We start from the raw sequence: 12,952 nt of genomic DNA on the forward strand, positions 1-12,952 counted from the left end.
TGCACAGCAAAGGAAACAGTCAACAAAACAAAGAGGCAACCCACAGAATGGGAGAAGAACTTGCAAATGACACTACAAACAAAGCACTGATTTCCAAGATCTATAAAGAACTTCTCAAACTCAACACCCAAAAAACAATCAAGTCAAAAAATGGGCAGAAGACATGAACAGACACTTCTCCAAAGAAGACATACAAATGGCTACCAGACACATGAAAAAATGTTCATCATCATTAGCCATCAGGGAAATTCAAATCAAAATCACACTGAGATACCAACTTACACCAGTTAGAATGGCAAAAATTGACAAGGCAAGAAACAACAAATGTTGGAGAGGTTGTGGAGAAAGGGGAACCCTCTTACACTGTTGGTGGGAATGCAAGTTGGTACAGCCACTTTGGAAAACAGTGTGGAAGTGCCTCAAAAAACTGAAAATAGAGCTACCCTGCCCAGAAATTGCACTACTGGGTATTTATCCCAAAGATACAGATGTAGTGAAAAGGAGGGCCATATGCTCCCCAATGTTCATAGCAGCAATGTCCGCAAAAGCCAAACTGTGGAAAGAGCCGAGATGCCCTTCAACAGATGCGTGGATAAAGAAGATGTGGTCCATATATACAATGGAATATTGCTCAGCCATCAGAAAGGATGAATACCCAACTTTTGCATCAACATGGATGAGACCGGAGGAGATTATGCCAAGTGAAATAAGTCAAGCAGAGAAAGTCAATTATCATATGGTTTCACTTATTTGTGGAACATAAGGAATAGCAGGGAGGACATCAGGAGAAGGAAGAGAAAAATGAAGGAGGAAGCGATGAAGCATGAGAGACTATGGACTCTGAAAAACAAACTGAGGGTTTTAGAGGGGAGGGCGGTGGAGGGGGGATGGGTTAGCCCGGTGATGGGTATTAAGGAGGGCACATACTGCATGGAGAACTGGGTGTTATATGCAAACAATGAATCATGGAACACTACATCAAAAACCAATGATGTACTGTATGGTGACTAACATAACATAATAAAAATAAAATTAAAAAACCTTTCAAATAAAAAAAAAAAGAAATGTCACATGTACCCATTCGAATAGACATGCCCTCAGGTACTGCCATAATCTCATCCAGAGACCAGCACTTGGTGTTTACAGGCATGGTTGGCAGACTCAACCCATGAGAAGATAAGGTAAATGTCTGGTTAAGGCCCCCTGAATTTTCGGTCATTCCCTCACACCTGCTTTTCCATCAGGGACTCATGCACTAACATCTGGTACCCTGAAATCAGTGTTCTTAATCTTAAACTGGTCCCACGTAAGCAGGTTGTCCTCATTTAGGTCTCATTTTATCTCTCAGCACTTCGTCCTTGACATTTAGACTGTCCAAACCGGCAACACGTCCCATGGTTGAGTTACTGGCTTCTGATATTTTTCAGATAGAATTGGCCACTTCAGGTCCTATTTAGTAACTACTCCCACATATGTAAATAATTATCCATTTACTCTACACACGATGTTATTTTATGTACCTCACATTTTACAGTTATCTGCAAATGGACAACACATATCCTTACTGCCTTTTTGAGAAATACCTTTTGGCTACCATTAAGTTGTATATTGATAATACTTTGCACATTTCTTATTGTACCTAGCCAATAATGGCCCTCCTCACCACCCCCTCCCCTCCAAAAGAAGGATCTGATGATAAAAGGGATCTGAGAATAACTTTTCCTTGATGACCACTCTCTGAATAAGCCTCACAAGTATGTTAGCTAATCAGCCTCTCGGTTAGGCCTGTGTTAACCGCGCCAGGGCTGCCGTTTACCATCGTTTACCATCAGAAAGCCAATGTTTCACTCTCATAAGCCCTCGTCATGTTTGCTTTCCTTGTCCTCCCCAAATAAAATCCACTGTGAGGGCAGGCACACACACACACACACACACACACACACACACACTGCACACACCATTACTCAAAGGTACCCAAAGTAGGATCATTGTAAATTTTTACCTCCCTCAGGTCTCAGGAGATGGGAGGGAAAGATCTAATGGCAAAACTAAGATCAGGATGTTAGGGTTTCATATGGGCATGTAAATGCTAAATGCTAAAATGTGGCCATTTCTTCTCATTGAGTGTCCTTAGTCTAACACCACCTGCAAAAATGTGCTTGGGATCAAATGATCATGTTTACAAACCTTTTCATGGCTTTGGGATATTAAATTCTCTATTCCAGTTTAGAGGTTTGACATAATGAATTCCCAATACCAGCAGCAGGGCAACTTCTATCTGGAATTCCTTGTGTTGTCCCTGAGAAGATTCAGTTCCTTCCCAGTGCCCCACGATGGGGAAATTCTCCATGGCATATTACATGAAAGACTTGATAAAATATTTCCTTTTTTTTCTCTCTACAAATACAGTGCATACATCAGTCTATTACCTCCACAGTATGAGCTTCCCACGTAACCACCTGAATGCAGCTGGCTTGAGAGTGAGGAGTGTGTTCTTGTTCGTGTTTTTTCCTTGTAGCCTTATCCCTGGTGAGATCTCAGCTACCAGCTTTTCACCAAAAGCAATGAGTGAGGCAGGACCTCTGTTGTCTTGGTGTTTACAAACAGCTCTAATTTTTTCGTGGCCAATGTTGAGAGATAATAGTGATAGAAAGAAAAGGGGGAACTTCTGGAAATCATTTTTTTTTAAGATTTTATTTATTTGCGAGAGAGAGAATGAGAGACAGAGAGCATGAGAGGGAGGAGGGTCAGAGGGAGAAGCAGACTCCCTGCTGAGCAGGGAGCCTGATGTGGGACTCGATCCCGGGACTCCAGGATCATGACCTGAGCCGAAGGCAGTCGCTTAACCAACTGAGCCACCCAGGCGCCCTGGAATTCATTATTTTGATCACCACCCAGTAAGGTGTGTCACGGGGGAGAGGTGCTCCTTCACTTTCCTCCTGCCCCTGGCTTTCTGCTTGTCACCCTGCAGTCCTACTTCTTGTCCCTCTCCCCCCCCCACCTCTCCCTCTCCCTCTCTCTTTGCTGCTACTTCTCTCTCCCTCCTTCCTAAGTCTTTTCAGTCCTCCAACTGTTTTTTCTGCTTAGTCTCTCCTTCTCCATTCCATCCTTTCCCCCTATATTCCATATCTGGGTACCTTTCATCCCTTTGCTCTCCCTCCCATATCCCTGTCTGTTTCCCCACTGTCAGGGCCACATGGAGCCACATCTGCAGGGAGACTGAATATATACACTCATATACCAATCCCTCTACTGATTCTTCCATCCTTTCCATTCAGTTTTCCAATTCATTCATTTATTCATTTATTCCTTCCACAGACATATTTGAGAGTCTATTATGTAGCAGGCATTGGAATAGGCCCTCGGGACATGCAGTGGAGAACAAAACAGACAATGGCAACTTTCACCATGGGGCTTGGGCTGGAATGGGGAGACAGATGTTTCAGAAAGGATCTCTCTAACGAATATATACTTTCATGACAAATACCGAAATGGAAGAAGTTTTCAGGGTACTAAGAGAAAGGAAAAGAGGATGAGTAATTTAAATTGGGGATAAAGAATTGGGTGGCCAGAAAAGGCCTTCATGAGAAAGTGTTATTTAAGTTGAGACCTCAAAAATAAGCATGAGGTAGGCAGATGAACAGGAGAGGAAAATGGGTTACCACTTCAGGGTCCCCAGGGGCAGCACTCTAAAGTCCCTAAGGCAGTCACAAGTATGATTCTCACAGGCCTAAGAGAAGGTCAGAATAGTTCAAGCAAAGGGACAGTGGGGATACTTTAGGGTCAGAGGTTGACAAAATCTTATTTCCAGCTCATATCACTATTCTCGTGATTCTTTCAGGCCAGGCCCCTCACTTGTCATTCATTTATTTGATACTCTTTGTTTGCTTTTTCCACTCCCACTCTATGCCTCTCACAGAGACAAGAAATTCTAGTGTGTTTAATATATATCATTTTCTTTATGCAACTGAAAAATGCGTACAGTGAGACATGTGTTCTTGGTGTACATAGTACTTGGTATTTACATTTTATAAATTTGTAAAATTTGTAATATATATCCTCATCCTCTGTCTTTTGTGTGTGTGTGGCTGTGTTGAGTTAAAACTGACACACTGGAGACCCAACAGACTTAATTAAAGTGCACAGTCTGGGAACACCTGGGTGGCTCAGTCAGTTGAGCACCTGACTCTTGGTTTTGGCTCAGGTGGTGATCTCATGGATTAGGGGATTGAGCCCGCGTTGGGCTCCACACTCAGCAGGGAGTCTGCTTGAAGACTCTCTCTCTCTGCCCCTCCCCCTACTCTGGGGCACACACCCCCTCCCTCCCCCTCTCTCTAAAATAAATAAATATACGTCTTTCAAAAAGTAAAGTGTACAATGGATGGAATATTACTCAGCCATCAGAAAGGATGAATACCCAACTTTTGCATCAACATGGATGGGGCTGGAGGAGATTATGCTAAGTGAAATAAGTCAAGCAGAGAAAGTCAATTATCATATGGTTTCACTTATTTGTGGAACATAAGGAATAGCAGGGAGGACATCAGGAGAAGGAAGGGAAAAATGAAGGGGGGGAAATCGGAGGGAGAGATGAACCATGAGAGACTATGGACTCTCAGAAACAAACAGGGTTTTAGAGGGGAGGGGGTTGGGGGGATGAGTTAGCCTGGTGATGGGTATTAAGGAGGGCACGTACTGCATGGAGCACTGGGTGTTATACGAAAACAATGGATCGTAGATCATCACATCAAAAACTGATGATGTATTATATGGTGACTAACATAACATAATAAAATTAAATTAAAGTAAAAAAATAAAAAAGGTAAAGTGTACAGCCTGATGAATTTTGATATATGTACTTGTGAACCAATCATCATAGTCAAGATAATGAATATATATATATATATATATATAACAACCAAAAATACCCTTGTGTGCCTTTGAAATTCATCCGGCCCTCCTCATGCCCTCATCACCAGGCAACCATTGAACTGATTTCTGTCACTATAGATTAATGTTCATTGTCTAGCCTTAATAAGTGTAATTATACTACCTGTATTCTTTTTTTGGGCCGGGGGATGTTCTGGCTTCTTTCAAGTATTGTATTTTCAGATTTATTCATGTTGCTGTATGTATTAATAATTCATTCCTTTTTAATGGTTTATGACATTGTATGGATATACCACAATTAGATCATGCCCCTGTTGATGGACATTTGGTTTGTCTCCGGGGTTTTGTCTATTACAAATAAAATTGCAAGGAACATTCATAAATACACTTTTTGTAGAAATAGGTTTTCCTTTTCTCTGTGTATACCTTGGTGTGGAATGACTGGGTTGTATGGGCCATGTATATTTAACTAGATAACTACCGAACTATTTCCCAAAGTGTTTGCATTATTTTACATTTCCACCACCAGTGTATGAGTATTCTAGTTGCTCCATACCATTTGTTATGGTCAGCTATTTTATTTTAGTCATGCTAAGGTGTCCACACAGTTTTTAATTGTGATTTTAATCTGCATTTCCCTAATAATAAATGATGGTGAGCATGTTTTCATGTGTCTACTCGCCATCTGTATTACTTCTTTATTGAGGTAGTCTGTTGAAATATTTTGTCCATGTTTTTAGTTTTTTAGTTGGGTATTTATTTTCTTATGATTGAATTGTAAGAGTTCTTTATATAGTTGAAAAGTGTCCTGAGTTGGATATATATTTTTTCTAAGTACTTCATTCCAGCCTGTGACTTTCTTTTTCTTTCTTTCTTTCTTTCTTTCTTTCTTTCTTTCTTTCTTTCTTTCTTTCTTTCTTTTTCTTTCTGTCTTTCTTCCTTTCTTTTTCTTTCTTTCTTTTTTCTTTTTCTTTCTTTCTTTCTTTCTTCTTTCTTTTCTTTCTTTAAATTTTATTATGTTATTAGTCACCATACAGTACATCATTAGTTTTTGATGTAGTGTTCCATGATTCATTGTTTGCCTGACTTTCCGTTTCATTTTCAAAACAGTGGCACTTGAAGAGCAAATTTCTTTTTAATTTTGGTGAGGTCAAATTTACTAAATTTTTTCTTGTATAGTTTGTGCTTTAGACATCCTAATTTGAAAAACTTTACCCAAATCAAGCACACGATGAAGGTCATAATTTCCTATTTTTCCTTGGAGAAATTTTAGAATTTTAACTCACATTTAGCTTTTCCCTCCATTTCAAGTTTGTTTTTGCTTATGGTGTCAAGTTGCAGTAGAGGTTTCTTTCTTTTTCTTTCTTTCTTTCTTTCTTTCTTTCTTTCTTTCTTTCTTCTTCTTTCTTTCTCTCTCTCTTTCATTCTTTTCTTTTCTTTTTTCTTTTTTCTTTTTTTTCCCATATGGCTATTTCATTTTTTCCACCACCATGATTTGAAAAGATTAGTTTTTTCCCCATTGAATATCCTTGGCACCTTTTTGAAACAGCAATGACTATATACTTGTGTGTATTTGTATCTGGAATCACTATCATGCTCCATTGTTCTATTGTCGATCTTCATGTCGACAGCAAACTTCATAGTAAGTGTTGGTATTTTTCTTTTTTAAGTTTTTATTTAAATTCCAGTTAGGTAAAATACAGGGCAGTATTTGTTGCAGGTGTACAATATAGGGTTTCAACACTTCCACACAACTCCCGGTGCTCATCACAACAAGTGCACTCCTTAATCCAGATCACCTAAAAAAAAAAAAAAGTTGAAATCTGACAGTATAAATCTTTCAAATTGATTTTTCTTTTCCAAAATTGTTTTAGCTATTCTAGGTGTTCCTCATTTCCTTATAAATTTTAGAATCCGTTTGTCGATTCCTACCAAAACCCTGATGGGATTCTTAACGGAGATTGTGCTGAGTCTACTGATGAATTTACGGAGAATTAACTCTTTAACAATATCTGGTTCGTGATGTCATGAACATAGTATATCTCTGCATTTATTTAGGTCTTCTTTAATTGTTTTCAGCAATATTTTAATGTTTTCAGGTAAAATGTTGCACGTGTTTTGTCAGATCTATACCTAAACAATTCATAATTTTAGGCTATTGTAAATGGTATTTTTGCTATTGCAAATGGTATTTTAAATTTCGTTGTCTTGATTACTTATTTTTGTTATATAAAATTCCATTGATTACAATAAAGTTATGGATAATATGCACTTATAAACTTTTAATGAAAGATCCTTGATGACAATTCTCTCATCCCTGACATTGGTAACTTGTGTCTTCTCTCTTTTATTCCCCTGATCATTCTAGATAACGGCTTATCAATTGTATTGATACCTTTTTTTAAGATTTTATTTATTTATTTGAGAGAGAGTGAGAGAGAGAGAAGGAGCAGGGGGAGCAGAGGGAGAGGGAGAAACAGGAGCAGAAGGAGCAGAGGGAGAGGGAGAAACAGATTCCCTGCTGAGCAGGGAGCCCCCCCCACCAGGCTGGGGCTCTATCCCGGGACTCCCAGGATCATGACCTGGGCCAAGGCAGATGCTTAACTGACTGAGCTACCCAGGCACCCCAAGTGTATTGATATTCTTAAAGATCAGATTTAAAGTCTTTTATTTTCTCTATTGTCTAGTTCAGTGACTTCTTCACTTTCCCTTATTTCCTTTCTTCTGCTATTTTGGTCTTCATTGTTTTTGCATTTTTGTTTCTAAGTACTGAAGTTAAGGCCATTGGTTTGAATTCCTGTTTTTATATATAGGCATTTTTGTTCTATAAATTTGTTTCTAATGACTGCTTTAGATGCAGCCTACTAATTTTAGTAAGTTGTACTTTAATTTTCATTCAGTTCAAATTACTTTCTAAATTTCTTTTTGATTTCCTCTTTCACCCATCTGTTACTGAAGAATGTATTACATACGTTCCAAGTATTTTTGAAATATTACACATACATTTGTGTTATCTACTTCTAATTTAATCCCAGTGTCCTCTAGGAAAATCCTTTGGGTGATGCTAATTCTGTCAAATTTGGCAAGACTTATTTGTGGCCCGGAATATATTGTCTATCTTGGTCAATTTTCAGGTACATATGAAAATAGTGTGTATTTTTTGTTGTTGGGGAGAGTGTTCTAAGATGTTAATTAGATTAATTTGGGTGATAGTGTTTTTCAGTCTATACACTTACTGATTTTTTTTTTTTGTCAACTGTTCAATTGTTGAGAGGAAAGACTTAAAATCTCTGACCCTAATTGTGAATTTTTCTCTCTTTCATGTATTTCCAAACTCTGTTTATAGGTGTATAAACATTTAGAATTTTTACGCCCACTTGATGAATTGGCCGTTTTAGCCGATTATCAATATAAAAGATCCTCTTACATAAGATCCTCTCTATCCCTGGTAATATATTTTGTTCTGGAATCTGCTTTGTCTGATATTAATATATCCATCACAACTTGTTTTTTTACTGCTAGCATGATCTATCTTTTCCCACCCTTTTACTTTTAACCTCTATGTACCTTTATATTTAAAGGGGGAATTCGTGTACACAGCATATAGCTGGATCTTATTTTTAAAATCCATGTCGTAGGGGCTCCTGGGTGGCTCAGTCGGTTAAGCGTCTGCCTTCGGCTCGGGTGGTGATCCCAGGGTCCTGGGATCAGGTCCCGCATCGGGCACCCTGTTCAGCGGTGAGTCCGTTTCTTCCTCTCCCTCTGCCTGCTTGTGCGCGCCCTCCCGCTCTCTCTCTCGAATAAATAAAATCTTTAAAAAAATAAAATAAAATCCATGTCATATGTCATCGGGAAAATGAAAACTAAGACAGTGAGATGCCCCTGCACACCTATGAAAATGGCCCCAATCCAGAACGGTGGCAAGACCAAATGCTGGCGGGGATGTGGAGCAACAGGAATTCTCCTTCACTGCTGGTGGGAATGCAAAATTGTACAACCACTTTGGAAGACAGTTTGACAGTTTCTCACAAAACTAAAACTACCCTGACCATACAATCCAGCTATGTGGATCGTTCTTTGGTATTTACCCAAATGAGCTGAAAATGTGTGTCCACACAAAAATCTCACATGTATGGTTATAGCAGCTTCATTCATAATTGCTAAAACTTGGAAACAACCAAGATGTCCTTCAGTAGGTGAATGAATAAATAAACTGTGACACATCCAGACAATGGAATAGTATTCAGCATGAAAAAGAAATGAGCTATCAAGCCGTGAAAAGACATGTAGGAACCTTACTTAAATGCATACGACTCGCCGAAAGAAGCCTATCTGAAACGGCTACATACTGCATGATTCCAACTATATGACGTTCTGGAAAAGGCAAAACTATGGAAACAGTACCAAGAAAAAAAATCAGCAGTCACCTGTGGTCAGGAGAGAGAGAGAGGAGTTTGTATGTTGGGCACAGAGGATTGGGGGGGTGGGCAGTGAAACAATTCTGTGTGATACTTTAATGGTGGATACATGTCATTATACATTTGTCCAAACCTATAGAATGCACAAAACCAACAGTAAACACTGATGCAAATTGTGGACTTTGGGTGATAATGATGTGTCGATATAGATTCATTGATTGTAAGAAGTATGCCAGTCTGGTGCAGGATGTTGGTAGTGGGGGAGGCTGTGTCCGTTTTGGGCAAGAGGTTTATGGGATGGCTCTGTACTTTCTGCTCAATTTTGCTATGAACTTAGAAGTGCTCTAAAAAATAAAGTCTATTTAAGAAAAAGGACTCCAAATTGTCAATCTCTACATTTTAATTGGTGAATTAGACCATTTGTATTTAATACTGTTATCGATATGGTTGGATTTAAAGCTATCGTGCTACCTGTTTTCTACTTGCTCATCTATTGTCTTATTTTTTCCCCATTTTAGGACTTATTTTAAATTAAGTGAGGGGATGCTTGGGTGGTTCAGTCCGTTAAGCATCCGACTCTTGATTTTGGCTCGGGTCGTGATCTCAGGGTCATGAGATCCAGCCCTGTGTGAGGCTCCATGCTGAGTGTGGAGCCTGCTTAAGATTCTCTCTCTCCCTCCCTCTCTGCCCCTCCCCCTTCCCACATATGCTCTCTCTCTCAGGATGAATGAATGAGTGAATGAATGAATGAATGAATAATAAAGTGAGCATTTCATGATACCATTTATCTCCCGTGTAGGCTTATTAGCCATAATTTTTTGGATAGGTATATTTGGTTTTATATTTGACGCTTCTTTAACTTGCCACAGTCTACCGTCAAGTAATATTGTACTACTTCACATGTAGAATTAGAATCTTACAACAATATGCTTCTATTTCCCCCAGTCCCTGTGCTATTATTGTTCAAGAAATTAATAATTCCACATAATTTATACTCCACAATGCATTGTTATGAATTTCTGTTTACACTCTTAATTAATTCATAAGGAATTTTTTTAAAAATAAAAAGTAAATATTCTATTTATATCATCATAGTTAGCATCTCTAGTATTGATTATTCATTTCTAAAGAACATATTTACATGTACTGCCATTTTTCTTGTACCTGAAAGGCATCCTTTAATATTTCTTGTAGTGCATACCCAGTGATGATGAATTATTTCAACTCTGGTAAGTATGAAAAAACTTTTAATTCAACTTCACTTTTCTTTAAAAGATTTTATTTATTTATTTGAGAGAGAGAGAGCGAGAGCACAAGAGCATGAACAGGGGGAGGGGCAGAGGGAGAAGCAGACTCCCCGCTGAGCAGGGAGCCCAACGCGGGGCAGGGCTCGATCCCAGGACCCTTGGGATGGCGACCTGAGCTGAAGGCAGAAGCTCAACCGACTGAGCCACCCAGGCGCCCCCCAACTTCACTTTAGAAAGATATGCATTGAGTACAAAATTCTGAGTTGATAGTTATTAATTATTTCACTATTATAAAGATGGTATGCCACTTTCTTATAACTTGCATTGTTTCTGATGAGAAGTTCTCTGTAATTCTTACCTCTGGTCCTGAATGGTTCTATATTTTTTCTGGTTTCCCACTTTCTTAGGAGTGAGGGGGAGCAGATTGGAAGAATGTCATGAATACACACCATGCAATATCTGTGCATAGGCACTTTGGTAGATCTTCAGTGCATGCATAGCAAAGCAAACACATCTTAAAACCATATGGCTCAGTGAAAAAAACGCAGATTTAAAAAAAATTTTATACCATCATGCCTCTAGCCATGATGGATTTACAGGAACCCGATTTACTCTCCCATCGAAATATCTGGCAAACCAAAACAATTATAAAGCTTTACCTCATGGCACCACAGGCAACAACACAGGACAGTGATCCCTGAGAGAAGGGAAACTAACATGGTGAGCCCTCAGATTGCCCAACTCCCCCAACTTCTTGCCTGGACAGAGTTTGCAGGCTACAGCACGGGAGAGATTGAACACAAACAGAGCCCAGTGGAGAACCTGAGCGAAGGAGACAGAGTTGAGAATTCCGAGAGGCCAACGTGACTAGAATTTGCTGGAAGTAAGGGGGAGGAGAGCCACACGGAGAGGTAGTTCCGGAGAGCTGCGGAGGTTTCCCATCAGGGTGCAGTGTATGAGCAAGGGGGAGTGGTGGTAGCGGACTTCCATTTTCTGCAGTGAGTAGTTGTGAGGATAATGGTGCCACTTACTGAGATGGTGAAGATGGGAATTTTAAAGACAAGAGAGACAGGGAGTGTGAGTGTGTGGGAGGAGTAGGTTTACCAAGGGACTGGTTCTAGACAGACTCACTATGAAGAGCCCTTGAGACATCCAAGTGGAGATGGCATGTAGGAGAATGAATATATGGATTTGGATCTCAAAGTTGAAGTTCAAACTGGGGCTGTAGATTTTGGAGTTATTAGCATAAATAGTTATATAGCATTGAGAGAGAGAGAGGCTGATATAAAAACAAACGTAACTAAAGCCCACATCATAAGAAAAAAGACATAGCTATGTATGGTGATGGATGTTAACTAGACTTACTGTGGTGGTCACCTCGCAATATATAAAAAATTTGAATCATTATGTTGTACACCTGAAACTAACATAAGGTTATATGTCAATTATATCTCAATTTTAAAAAGGCGGAAGAAAGGAAAAAAATTTTAAATAATAAAGCAAACAAACAAAACGAATATAAGAGTCCACTATGGTTTTTGTAAAAAGCACAGGTTCAGTTTGAGATGGGAACCTAGTATTTTCTATTAGCACTGAGCAGTTTGTCAAGGCTTTCATTTCTAGGGTCTGGTCACCTCCCACAGAAACGTGTTACACAGGAAGGGCTGAAGAGACACAGGCTGCTGACAGCGGAGGTTGCTATGCAACAGCTGAGGAAAGCCATCCAACCAGCCAGAATTGACATTGGTCACTGGAGAGTAAAAGCTGTGGTCCTAGCAATAGCTTCCATTCATGCACAGGCGTCCCGGAGAGGCTGACATTAAAAACAAATATAAGAGTCCACCATGGATTTTGTAAAAAGCACAGGTTCGATTTGAGTTGGAAACATAGCATCTTCTCCCTCCAAAGCAGTTCCTCCAGTCATTGTGGAAGCATAGCAGCATGTGTTGGGTTGGGTAAGTGCTTCCTGTGCTTCCCATTTTGCATATTGAGAAACCAGGCTCAGAGATGTCCAGTGACCTGAGCAGGCTCACACAGCTAGCAACAGACTGGCCCATAACTCCATCCCTGGAATTCTGAAGACCAGCCCAGCTTCTTTCCACAAGACCACAGCTGCCCCAGGCCCCTGCCCTGGAAGGAACCCGGGCAAACATTTACTCTGAATCGGGGCTTGCCATGGCTCAGACACACAAGTGCCTGATTGTCCTGGCTGCTCCAGCGGGCACCAGGAAGGCCTCAGGGGCAGCGTGTTCGTGCCACTCACAGCGAAGAGGCCTGACAGTTGGGGCAGGGAGTGGACCCTAAGGAGCAATTCCCCCAGCTGGATGGACCCACCTAGAGTAGGCAAGGGGTGGAGATGGGGGGGGGGGGAGGAGGGCGCGGGTCTCTACCTCTGTC

This window comes from Leptonychotes weddellii, chromosome X (genome assembly GCF_054177405.1).
Source record: "Leptonychotes weddellii isolate Sample4059 chromosome X, ASM5417740v2, whole genome shotgun sequence".
Lineage (NCBI taxonomy): Eukaryota > Metazoa > Chordata > Mammalia > Carnivora > Phocidae > Leptonychotes > Leptonychotes weddellii.